Genomic DNA, 13,015 nt, shown 5'->3' on the forward strand with positions numbered 1-13,015 from the left:
GTAGGCAATGCTCTGTGCAAAATTAATTTCAGAGTTAAGCCACAGGAATGAGTTGCTTTTCTTTGGGCTTTTCTATGTGGGTTACCATGGCATTCCTTCTGAATATATTCATAGTTTAAATATACAAAACTGCCACAGAAACTATTTGGACAATGTCTGGAGGGAACCACCCACAAATAATGCACATACATCTCACATTATTGTATAGTGTGTTAAATTGGCTTCAGGCAGAAGACAATTTTGTGATTTACTAAGTCACACAATCATTATTCTTGTGACTTTCCATCCGGGGGAGCTGGAGGAAAGTGAAGTGTCTCAGGTCACATCAGAGCTGATGTAAATAGTTAAGGAATCTGGCTCTGGTGAAGTAGAGACAGTGGTATCCCTTCCCCAGGCTCATCCCTCCCCCCCCTTCCCCATGGATGGAGTTAAGGATTTGGGGACTGAAAATCTTTCTCCCCCTTAAGCTAGGCTAGCCCCACCTTCTTCCCCAGGTGTAACCATAGCCAAACTAATTTCAGTAACTTTAATACAATTAATTTCATTGCCTTTCCTAGGAATAAATTCATTTCANATTAAGGATTTGGGGACTGAAAATCTTTCTCCCCCTTAAGCTAGCCCCACCTTCTTCCCCAGGTGTAACCATAGCCAAACTAATTTCAGTAACTTTAATACAATTAATTTCATTGCCTTTCCTAGGAATAAATTCATTTCAAAAATATAACACTCCTTAGAAGGGGAGTATCCTGGGAGTATCTCAGTGGGAATGAGTTCATGCATGGACTTTTATTATAAAGAGGAACCCCAAGCAATAGAAGAGGACTGAGTCTAGTGGCTGGGAAAGAGAAGGATGCCAAAATCAGGGGAAAGGAGCTAGAAAGGAAATGTGGGAAAAACCATACATAGTTTGGCTGTTTCTGCCAAAAATATCTCACTGTCTCCAATTTAACCCAAAGAAGGAGTGTCCCAAGAAAGGTCTGATCAGCTTATAATGGGTCAGGAATGAAGAAAACATTTACTATATGAGCCTAAATAAACATATGTGGCTCTTAAATCGATGCACTATCCAAAAAATCTAATATCTTGATTAAAAGTCATAGGATTTCCAAGTTTGTGACTTTTTCCCCTATGGCAGGGACAGCATGTACAATGTTGCAAATTCTACCAATGAGTCTACTGAGAGCAGTGACAGACAGGGTTTTAGTGACTAGTTTCCTTGAAGTGCTCCCCTGACCCACATGCTTCCATAGATACAAGTAGCTGATAGCTATCTTGACTTGAAAATTCCCTCAGCACACTAGCATATAGTCTCTAGTTTGTTCCTGGGGTTACTGTGCACCTGAACTACAGTAGATTTTCAGAGGTAAAGGACAGAAGAGGAAGGAACACAGTTACATTAACCCAGTCAACATCCCCTGCTTTTGCTTTGCCCTGAAAAATCAAGCAACTCTACCGCTTGAGTAAGGATATTAACTCCAAGAATCACTCACCAAAGAAATGCCTCAGGGCAAACCATGAAAGACTCTTGAATGCTGACAAAAACTGATGACTGATGGATGTGGGGGGGAGGGGGGATGGGCATGGAGGGGGGCAGTTGTGGGGATGAGCACTGGGTGTTATGTGGAAACCAATTTGACAATAAACTATTTGTAAGAAAGAAAGAAAGAAAGAAAGAAAGAAAGAAAGAAAGAAAGAAAGAAAGAAAGAAAGAAAAGAAAGCAAAAAAAAAAAAAGAAAGAAAGAAAAAGAAATGCCTCAGGACACATCCCAGCAAACATCCTGAAGTGCTTCACATAATATCTTACACCTGATTAGCTTTTCCCACAGTATTTATGTGGCAGGGGCTGCTGACCTGGGAAAACCTTGCCTATTCTAGAGAAAAATTGATGTCTACTCTTTTTGGACAGTTATCCAGCAATATCTGCCTTTTATCTCATCATACCTCCTTCCAGCAACCAGCTTTTGACTACCTGTGGTAGGTGGTCAGATCAAGAACAAAGATATAAAATTCCCTGAAAACCTGTACTCTCACCTAACCATTCCATACATCCAAAATGGTGTACCTTATCAGGTGCATTCCAAATCATGATATTTTTTGTCACAACCTATACTATTACTGAGTTAACATTTTTCTTTGAATGGATCCACTTAATTGTTTTAATGAAGAGGTGTAAGGTTTCTAGAGTTAAAAGCATCCTAGTACCAAAATGAATCCTCTTTCTCCTTGACCTAATCAGAATGGTTGCAAGAGATACTGAAAGATTCTCATGACAACTTTCTCATGATGTGATTTAATGATATTTAAATCCTTGTCCTTTGACCACCTAAGATCACCTAGTAGAATGATGGGGTGGAGATGAGGGGCTCTAAGGAAAGCCTATGGACCTCCACTATACCTCTATACACACACACACACACACACACACACACACACACCACCTTCTACACACATATCACCAAGGAGGAGCTCTGATTCAAGTGCTCCAAACTGGGCCACAGCAGTCAGTAGAGGTTGGAACTTTGGATGGTTAAAACAAAAAAGTTACATCTAGATGTGAAGCGACCCCTTTTCTAGATCTCTCACAGATTGTTTCCCCTCCTTCCCTTCTCCTCCCACTTCCCAAGACCCACATTTACCCTTGGTCTTCATAAACAAACAAACAAACAAACAAAAACAAAAAAACAAGGAGAACCTAGAGAAGCCATGAGGAGGACACTGAGACCAGACTGATCTAGGCTTTATAAAAAAGGATTCTGTTCCCATTTGTGGTCTTTTTGGGTCTTCTCTTACGTACAGTCTTAGAATCCTGTACTGGGGGGAAGGATCCAAGGAGGCCTCACCATGCCTTTACCTCATGTAAGCCTTGAGCTATGGGACAAAGAAGCCTTCCGGCCCCAGAAGTGGTTCTTCTCAGTCAGTAGGATCTAGACATCACTGTTTTCCTCTGACACAGTCAACCCTAAACCCTGTTAACGAGTTATAATACTGAGTGGCCCCAACTTGTGTTTCTATTATCCTACCCACTTGATTAAGTTTCATTAAGCTGGAAGAGAAGCAAAATTTGGATAATGCCAGCCAGAATAATTAGTCCCTGAATAATTGTGTTAATTGTACAACCCAATCATGAATAAATAAAAATAATGAAAATTGTATTACTTTCCATAAAGCAGATAATAAACTTGAAACAGCACTTATTGTTTTTAATTTTTATATTAAAATTTCCTTTTGAAGCCCCATAACAACTGTGCAAAATATTAATAATTATTATCATTTTTTGGCATTTGTGCTAAGATTTTAATAGCATCTCTAAGAGGTAAATAGATTTCCCCCCATTTTATAGATTAGATAACTGAGGCTAAGGATGTTAAAAGCATGCCCAAGAGAACACAGCTCATAAATTTCAAAGCCAGGATCCAAAAGCCAATGCATTAAACACTTCAATAATATCATCCTAAATCCTAAATTACCTCTCCCCATAAAGATAAGTCATGGGAAGTAGAAAATGGGGTAGTTTAAATGCTACAATCTATAACAGTAGAGAATACATTTGCCTAAAAGGAAGGCTTTATTTTGAACTTTTACTAACCCAGTAGAAGATTGGAAAGAAAGCTTTTAGGAGAATTCTAATCTTTTGCTACAGAGTCTTTTACTTTGAAAGAGCCTCCACGAATAAAGGAAAGTGGTTTGGAAAAGAACACAGGCCCTGAGTATCCTTCTTCTTCCCTCCCTTTCTTTTTCTTTCTTTCTTTCTTTCTTTCTTTCTTTCTTTCTTTCTTTCTTTCTTTCTTTCTTTCTTTCTTTCTTTCTTTCTTCCTTTCTTCTTTCTAAGAAACTAAAATAGCCTGGGTGGTAATGCATCATAACATTCCAAATGGAAAATTTCCAATTTGGATTCGGATTTTTACCAAGTTGGCCTTCACTAAACTTCCCCTCAGCTTGATTAAACTTTAGATGGGCTTCTTCCTGACCTCCCTTTTCTTAAAGGATTTACTTTAGAAAACTTGCAACTGTAAATTCTTTCTCTGAGAAGATGTACATCTTCTCCCAGCCTCTTGCCACTTATCCAACCCAGGAAAGTCTTTCTCATGGATCTGAGCCATTCCTTTGAAATGTAATCATCCAGAAAGATAATGTGCCTATCTTCTAGTCTTTGTGGGAGAGTAGGAGTCTAATTTCCTGGAGCACCAACTAGCAAACACCATCACATTGAACCAACCTCCTTTCTAACGCCCTCAGTACTCCTACATTAGCTCACCCCAGAACTAAAACCTCTTCCTCTTTTGTTTCAGCAGAGTTGAGTTCTATCTCTCTCTACTATTGCAATTGTTTGAATAAGGTCTTCCTTGTCTGTCTAACTCCATCTGGTGCAATTTTCTTTGATACTTTTGATTCACAATAATCTATGGCAACCCATCCTTTCTACATTGGCAATGGCTCTGCACTTGTAATGACCCAGGGACTGCAGGTTCTCTTATAAGATAAGGAGCCAGAAGTGAGTGCTTGGTGGTTATAATAGGTACTATACATTATAGACCCATGTTTTCCACTTCGCTGTGACCAGCTGTTATAGAGACTGTAATGAAAGCATCCCAACATAGGAAAAAGCACTACATTCAGCCTTGATCAGACATCTACCCCACCCCAACCCCATCACTAGGACTTTCTCCTCATTGGAGGTTCACTTGGGTTGATATGCAAACACTTTCTGCACTAAACTCAAATACAACATACCTGGACATGTTTGGGACCCTACTATCTTTAAAACCATGAAACACATACAGATATCAATCAGCTCACTAAAACAACAACCCTTCGTTTCACAAAATTTCAATCCAATTTGCATTGCCTTCTGTACACTCCAGTGAACATTCTCTACCCCACGAGTCCCACCCCTCCCCATTGAGCTACACTGGTTATCATTTGAGCAGTTGTAACATCAATGTCCTGAATTAGACCCATTTAGATTTAACATGAAAAGGTAAAAGGAAAGAGTTCCAAAGAGTTGTTTTACAAGGCAGCAGGCAAAGGAATTACCACGTAACTTGATGTGTAGGAAAACACACTAATTAATCCGTTAGAAAATGTGTCAATGGGGCTATCTCACCTTGGCTGGTTAACTCCATTCAAGAGGCTATGTTCACAGTTGTCTCCAAATAGACAATGTCTAGGCATTTTGGTCCCAACAACTCCAACAACTGCTGGCCTGGTCAGAGAAAATTTATGAATTCAAAATACATAAGCGTATGAAGCAGGTTCTAAGTCTAAAGTAAGAAAACAAGAAGCTACCACTTGATGTATATCTACTATGCATCAAGTGCTTTGGACTCTCATTTTATTTGCTCATCCTAACAACCTTGAGAGGTAAGCACTATCATCCCCATTTTAAATCACACAGCTAGTAAAGGTTAGAGCTAAGATTCAAACTAGTGTCTGTTTAATTCCAAAGTCTGTTCTCTTTCCACTGTAAAATACTACACTTAAGTTTTGTGGNCTAAAAGAAATGCAACCATTGTTTAGCATTCAGAGGATTTGCTTAATGGTTTAGTAGCAAACATCTTAAAGGAAGTATTGAGATAGAAATTGAAGAAGACTGTGCTGATTAGTTAACGTATTTGGTTTAGGTATACAGAATCTGATGTACATGTAGGACATCCAAATGGAAGTGACTCAGGGACACTTGTCAATACTGGTCTATAGCTTAAGAGAGAGATTGAGGGTAAAGGTAATGATTTAAAAGTTTTCATCAGCGAAGACTTGTTTGTAAACCATGGAAATGAACGAAACTGCCCAAGGACAATGGCAAAAGTGAAAGACAGGAAGATTGAGGACAAAGCCCTGGAGTCAAGAGAGGAGAAGGAATGAGTGAAGAAACCTGGGGAAGGAGCATTCAGAAAGGTGGGAATAAGGAAAAGCGAGTTGTAAGCAGAAAAAGGGGAAAGATGGTGGCAATGGTCAATAGAGTCCCCTGCCTCAACCAGATCAAGTGAAGTGAGAACTAGATAATGCTGCTGGGCAAAGAATAGTTTAAATGGGTTGAGGGGTTCCAGAGAGTTGGAGATGGTAGAAACAGTCCATGGAGATGATGACTCTAAGGAATCCAGAGTTGTAATGATAATGGCTAATATTTACAGAGTGCTTACTAGAACCCAAGCATCATTTATATACAGTACCTCACTTAATCCTGATAGCAACTCCTGGAGGAAAGTACTATTACTATCTCTATTTGATGGATAAGGAAAATGAGGCACAAGGAAGTAAAGGAACTTGCCCAAATCTAGACCTCAAATCTAGACGTTAGCAACATCAGGATTTGAATCCAGGCAATTTGATTTCAGACCCCCAACTTTCTAATCCTCAGGCTAAATTTCCTCTCTTTGTAGAAGAAAAAAGACAAGACTAAAGTTAAGCAAGGAGGAGTGCCAAGAGAAGTTTCCTATATGTGTTTGATTTTGGATGGAAAGGTTTTGAATATGTTTTTATACTGAGAAAATGGATTAATGCAGAAAACCTGAAGATCCTAGAAAGGAAAATCAAGGGTATGAGCTCCCATAAGAAGGCAGGATCAGAAGCAATCGCTTATCTATTATTAATTCCTCACGTCCATAGTGAATGCAAAGATGTCAGACTCTGCATGGTATTAGGGATACAGTGGTGAACTACAGAGATGGTGCTCTCACCCCAGGAAGCTTCCAGCCTAACATTAGGAAGACAGGTAAAAAACAAGGAAACCCTCAACAATATAAACCATAGTGTGTGTAATGAAAGAAGCAAATGGGGTGCTGGGGCAGAAAACAACCTCCCATAGATAGCAATATTTGAACTGAAACCTGAAGTTTAGAAAAGACACAGACTTCTGAAGATTTGAGGGTAGAAGTCAAGGTGCAGAGCAAGGGGGCGAACAGAATGAAGTGCCATAAAAGACATAAGCAAATCACCTGGGTGGGTTTTTTTTCTTTAATATAATTTATTGTCAAATTGGCTAGCATACAGTGTGTACAGTGTGCTTCACCTGGGTGGTCTTTAAAAAATACTGTTGACCAGGAAATCAGGATGTCTGGTCAGACAGAGAAATTACATCATCACATTTACATTTTTAAACAACTAAGAAAACTAAATGGGACAGAGAAAGGAATCAGCTTTATAGGGGTGAAAGGGCAGCTCCTTTTTAAAACAGGAAAGAAATACATTTATAGACAAGTTTAAAGGTGAAAGGGAGAGTTCACATCTAAGGACTTCTATTGCCTCTGAAAAAGGAAACACCTAGGCCCCTGCAGTGATTGATGGGCATGGGGATGGGGCTCAAAGGAGAGATGGGAAGTCAGAAACAGGCAACAATGGGAATTTGGAAAGGAAAGCACCTGGGAAAATAAAAGACCTTAAAGGTAGCACTGGGAGAATCAGAAAATGCTGGAATCCAGCTCTTTCCATGCAGCCATTGTCATTGGACTAGGTTATGTAAGAGTCTCCACTGTGCAGAAGAGAGTGGGAACTGTTAGACTAACAGAGAGATGTGAATTGTACAGCGAGTGCAGAGGAAAAACCAGGTAGTTGAGAATTCTTGATAAGAAACCATTTTAGAGATTGACCGTGGATCGAAGGCTGTGTCAGAAAGTAAGCCAGGAAAGCCGGTTAGTCTGGAACCATTACACTGGAGCCTTGATGCAGCTGAAGAACAAACAGATTTAGTGAGGGGAGAGAAGAGGGTTGTCCCATGTGGACGCTAATGGGATTTCATAAAAGAAGCAGTTTCAAGCAATGACAAAGTCTGGGCTGTGATTATAAAGCAGCATTGGCAGCATCCAGTTTGCCCATTGCCCTCTTCAAGGAGCCTTGCAAATAGACAAGCTTTTGTTTAAGGACATTATCTAGATTCCACATTAAAAGCCACCACCCTACAGCCACCAAGTGTTAGAGCATTATTGTGAAGAGATGCTGGGGAGATGGCTTCAGGTCATATGTTTGATGGTTGGCTGGCTCCTTCCCTACAGCACTTAAACCCTGAATACAGTTACTGACCATATTATCCCAGCAGGTGGAAAAGTTCTATTTAAGAACAATTTCCACTCATTATGTCTTCAAGAAACTAAAATCACTGTCTCAATTCAAAATATCACTGTTGCTGACACCCAGTTCTTACAATCCTGGTTATTTCTCAATCTTGGATGAAATGCCTGTCAAGATCTCAGTTAGCCTGATGCAAGATGAGTGTTCATGGGTGGTGGTTGTTTTTTCCAGTCAACTAGAGGGTTAGCTGTGAGATTCAGCCAGAAACCCAGGGACAGCTTTGGAGAAATGAGGGTGAGAAGTAGGAACTGAAGCTCCAGGCACCAGCTGTGAAAGGCTGAGCAGAGTAGAGTTAAGATCATTGGCTCAGTGGTCAGCTCTGGCATCCAACTCCATCTCCACCTGCCAGCCGAGTGGATGAATCTCCCTCTCAGTGTCCTTTTTTGTTCAGTGGGCTAATTATATCCACTTTGCCTGCTTTTTTACAAAGACTAAACAAGATTGAGTATGGAAAGCATTAAGCACTGGGTTTGGTACACAGTAGCATACAACTCATTAAATGGTAGTTGTGAGGAACACCAGGTGGCTCAGTCAGCTAAGTGTCTGACTCTTGATTTCGGCTCAGGTTATGAATTCATGGTTCATAAGACCCAGCACCAAGTTGGGCTTGCACTGACAGCACAGAGCCTGCTTGTGATTCTCTCTCTGCCCCTCCCTGTTGTGTATGCACACACATGCACAAATTGTCTCTCTCTCTCTCAAAATAAATAAATTTTAAAAATAAAAAAATAAAAAATAAATGGTATTTGTTGTTGTTATTATTATTATTATTATCACTAAGTTATCAAATTGTATACTTGAGACAATGAATCACTTCCAAGCTATTGCTGAGGGGTTCTAGCTTCTCTGGATAGATCTCTTAAGCAATATATACAGCAGTATGCCAGTAAACCCATTAGGGACAGGGTGAGGAGGAGAGTAGAGTCCTTATACGGTTACCAATTTTCACGGTATAAATACATCTACCATGATTAACTTCAAGCTACCAATGTGGCATCACCAAAAGCACATTTGGCTTTCAGGAATCAATATGAGCTGGCTCCTATCCACCACTGAACATTTATCTGAGAATGTCATTCAAGAGTTCTTAATTCATTTGTTAGTACACACACACACACATACACACACACACACGCATGCACACATCAAACACCTATTCTAGGGGCACCTAGGTGGCTTAGTCAGTTAAGAGTCTGGCTCTTGACTTTGGCTCAGGTCATGATCTCATGGTTCATGGGTTTGAACCCCACATCAGGCTCTGTGTTGGCAGTACAGAGGATTCTCTCTCCCTCTCTCTGCCCCTCCCCCACTTGTGCACACACACACTCTCTCTCTCTCTCAAAATAAATAAACTTGGGGAAAAAACACCTACTCTATTATAGGCCAAGCATCTACTGTAGAAAGGGGATTTTTAAAAATGAACAGAGACACAGCTCTTCCTTTCTTGAAGCTTATAGTCTGGGAGGGGAATGGATAATTAAACAGCCATTACAACACTGTGAGGGAGGAACCATGTGGGAAAAGCAGTATGACAAGGAGGGTCAAGGAAGACATCTCACATCAGAGATTTCTCCTAGTCTAAAGAATAAGCAGAAGCCAGGTAAAGTGAGAGCCAGGAATGTGTTGAATAGAGGAAGAGGCACAATGGCCTGGAGGTCTAAGAAAGCTAAAATTAAGAGGAGGTTAGTATGGGTGGGCCTGGCATGGACGGTGAGGCAGGGCTGGAGAGGCTAACCCCAACCAGGCTATCCTGGGCTTTGTAAACCATGTTAGGAAAGCCAGCACAGAGTTTTAAGGAGAAGAGCAAGATGGTTGGATTTGATTTTCTTTACGATTTCTCTGATACAAAAGTTATGTAATTTATCTATATATACATATATATATACACACATATATATACATACATATATATACACACATATATATGAAGAAAACAAAGGTAAAGGTCAGGCTAGTTATACTGTGGATAAAGGAAGGTTGGGGAAGGATGAACAAACCAGAGGCAGAGGCTGTTGCTATAATCTCAGCAAGAGATGATGGTGACCTGCCCCAGAGTCTTTTCAGGATGGGGAAAGGGGGCAGATCTGAAAGATGGCTGGAGACAGAGCCACAGAACTTGGTGACTGATAGGAGAGGGATATGAAGGAGAAGGAATCAAGAATGATTTTCAGGTCTTCTCTGACTTGAGCCACAGGTAGATAGGGGTGCCATTCTCTGAAAACCAGAGGAAGAAGAACAGTGCTGGAAGAGAAAATTATGGAGTTCAGTATTGGACATGTTGAGGTGCAGGTGCCTGAGAGAGTGTGATAATCCCCCTGGAGTTCAGGAGAGAAATCTGAGCTAGTGACTAAACCGTCAGAGGCTCTAGCATATAGGTCACAGCATAAGCCAGGGGAGTAGTTGAGATCATCCATGGAGGTGTGTAGAGTTAGAAGAGAAGGAGGCTTAGAACTCTGAGAGTCATCAATATCAAGCTCCCAGAAGAAGAAATACCAAAGGAGCCAGAGAATGAGCAATCAGAGAAGTCAATGGAAAACTAGGTAAATGAAGAAGGAAGAATTAATCCACAAAATCGATGCTACTGAAAGATCAAGACAAGGAGCCCTGGGAAATATCTGTGGCAATCCCTGATGACCTTGGCAAAATTCATATCAGAGGTGTGATAGGGATGAATGCCAAATTGCAGGGGCCAATAGAGGAAGGATGTGGAGGTAGCAAGTGTACACAATCCTTCAAGAAGATTGATGATAAAGGGTGCCAAAGAGCTTGGACCAGAGCTGGATAGGAAAGTGGGGTTGATGGAGGGTTGTTTACTTTGTTTTAAGTTTAGAGAGACATGAGCATGTTTAAATGCTGGTAGGGAGAAGCCATCAGAGAGAGGAGGCCAAGAGAGGAAGAAAAAAGACATAATGTGGGCCAGACCATGCCTGAAATGGACCACAGACTTCCACCCATCTCCAGGGTAGGAACTAAACCCTAAGGGTCTCAGAGCATGTCAGAGTTCACCATCCCAGTGAAGAGGAAAGGGAAGAGAAGGAAAGGGATGTGGGGCATTAAGAAAAATGTGTAAATTCCACAAGTGGGGCCATAGCAATTTATGAGTTCCTAGTCCCAAGCCTCAGTTCTAGTCAAAGCACCACCACTTAGAGGAAATGTGATTAAAACTTATTTTAAGTTATTCTATGAAACAAGCTTTTGGTTTTTGACCAAAATAAATCTTTAGATCCTTTAAATACTTAGAAAAGGAGTCCAAGCTGGCAGCCTGTAAGTCTAATCCAGCTGGCAGACAAATATTTTGCCTGAATAGTGTAACAAAATTCAAGAAATTTCACATAAAAATCCAGACTCCTGAATTCTCTTAAAAACTTGAAATGTGGAAATTCTAGGACCACATGGCATCCATCAGATGACCTAAGTGGTGGCTGCCACATCGAAAAGGGGCAAACGTTCCTCAGGCTGTCCAAGTCTCAGCTGTCCTCTTTGCTTTCCTGCCCAGCCCATAGAGGACACTTCCCCTCTGGCACCAAGTTGGGTTAGATGGCTCTGTCGTCTGTTTCAGCTCTGCTTTATCTGGGGGCACCTTCTATGTGCAGGGCGGAGAGCTAAGGCACTGGGGATACAATAGCAACTGCGACACTGTCCCTGCTCATGGAGTATGGGAGCTGGAAGACTGGCGGACCCTTAATCTCAACAATACGAGGCTGCTGGCACTCTTTGACAGTACAGATTTAACTTTGCATTTAGAAAATATTCCAGCTGTCTGCTCATCCCACACACCCACTGATGAACAAAAGCACATTCAGGACGGATGCTCAACTAGCTATAGAAATTTTGACATGAATCTCCTGGAGTTGACATTGTATTGCAGTGCACTGCTTTAGGACTGAGGCCAGACCATTGACTGAAGACGGCAGGGGAGAATAGTTTAGTGTAATACCAGAGAATGTAAAAGAGCACTGGAATGTTTTTGGCAATGGCAGTCTCACTGTATTCCTTCCTTTTTCTTTACAAGCTGAAGTCATTTCCAATATTGTGCCAATATCTGACCTTGTCGTTGCCAGACTCAACTGAAGAGAGATTAAAGCAACAGAACAGGTATGACCCATAGGACTCAGAAGATTTATTTGTTTCGCTAAAACTCTTGCAGCTGATCTTTTGGCCAATGTAAGCGTGTCTGCCTGCCTGTGTCCCTTGAGGATACTATTTTAAGGAGAAGGTGCTCCTTGGAACAGAAGGGCTTTTTCATTATTGAGCTCTCCCCTATTCCTGTTGCAGAGAATGGGGAAAATAAATTTGATAAAGTTTTAATGTAAACTGAAAAAAGCATTTCACACATTAGACTTTTACTTTTTGCAGGAGAACTAATTTTCATTGAATAAAAAAACAAAGATGAAAATAGCTGAAGCCCCAAGGAATTTCATACAATAAGACTAAACTAGAATATTCCTGTTTTGAGAACTGGTACTAATCAAAGATTCTGAAGAGGAGTGTAGTAAAGGTATGAGAGGTAAGTTGTTCTAAGTTTTGGGCTGAAACAACTATAGGATTTAGAAAGAAGATCCCACAGGCTGCTCTGCTGACCCAGTGGATCCTCTCTCCATCTCTCCCTTCCAAATCAAGACAGGAGCATATCTCAGTGTATTATGGATCGTGAACTTTGTGTTTGCCTGGGACAGATCTGGATTTGAATCCCAGCTCTGCCCCTTACTGGCTGGGTAACCTTGTGTATTCACTAGCTGGTAACATTTTTACTTATATGTGTCTAGGCTTCAGTTTCCTCATTTATCAAATAAGGATATTGATACACATTTCAGAGGGTTGTGGTGACAATGGAATGAGAAGCCTTGCGAAAAATGGCTTGTCCATAGCAAGCATTCAGTAAGGGGCTCTAAGAAACAGACTGAACTCTTCTCAGCGTATGGTCAAATAATATTGGGAACCTCTTTATGA

At 40.8% G+C, this 13,015-nt stretch overlaps 1 long non-coding RNA gene across 1 annotated transcript in view; it reads right to left on the bottom strand.

Moving 5' to 3' along the window:
- Nucleotides 1-5,118: 5,118 nt before the first annotated feature.
- LOC144229777 (uncharacterized) overlaps nucleotides 5,119-13,015 on the bottom strand; it is a 63,706-nt gene continuing 55,809 nt past the window's right edge. Inside the window, exon 3 of the long non-coding RNA XR_013334601.1 lies at nucleotides 5,119-5,204. This is a non-coding gene — a long non-coding RNA (uncharacterized LOC144229777). The remainder of the gene's footprint in view (nucleotides 5,205-13,015) is intronic.

The sequence above is a fragment of the Crocuta crocuta genome, unplaced genomic scaffold, assembly GCF_008692635.1.
Source record: "Crocuta crocuta isolate KB4526 unplaced genomic scaffold, BGI_CrCroc_1.0 scaffold204, whole genome shotgun sequence".
NCBI classification, from domain to species: domain Eukaryota; kingdom Metazoa; phylum Chordata; class Mammalia; order Carnivora; family Hyaenidae; genus Crocuta; species Crocuta crocuta.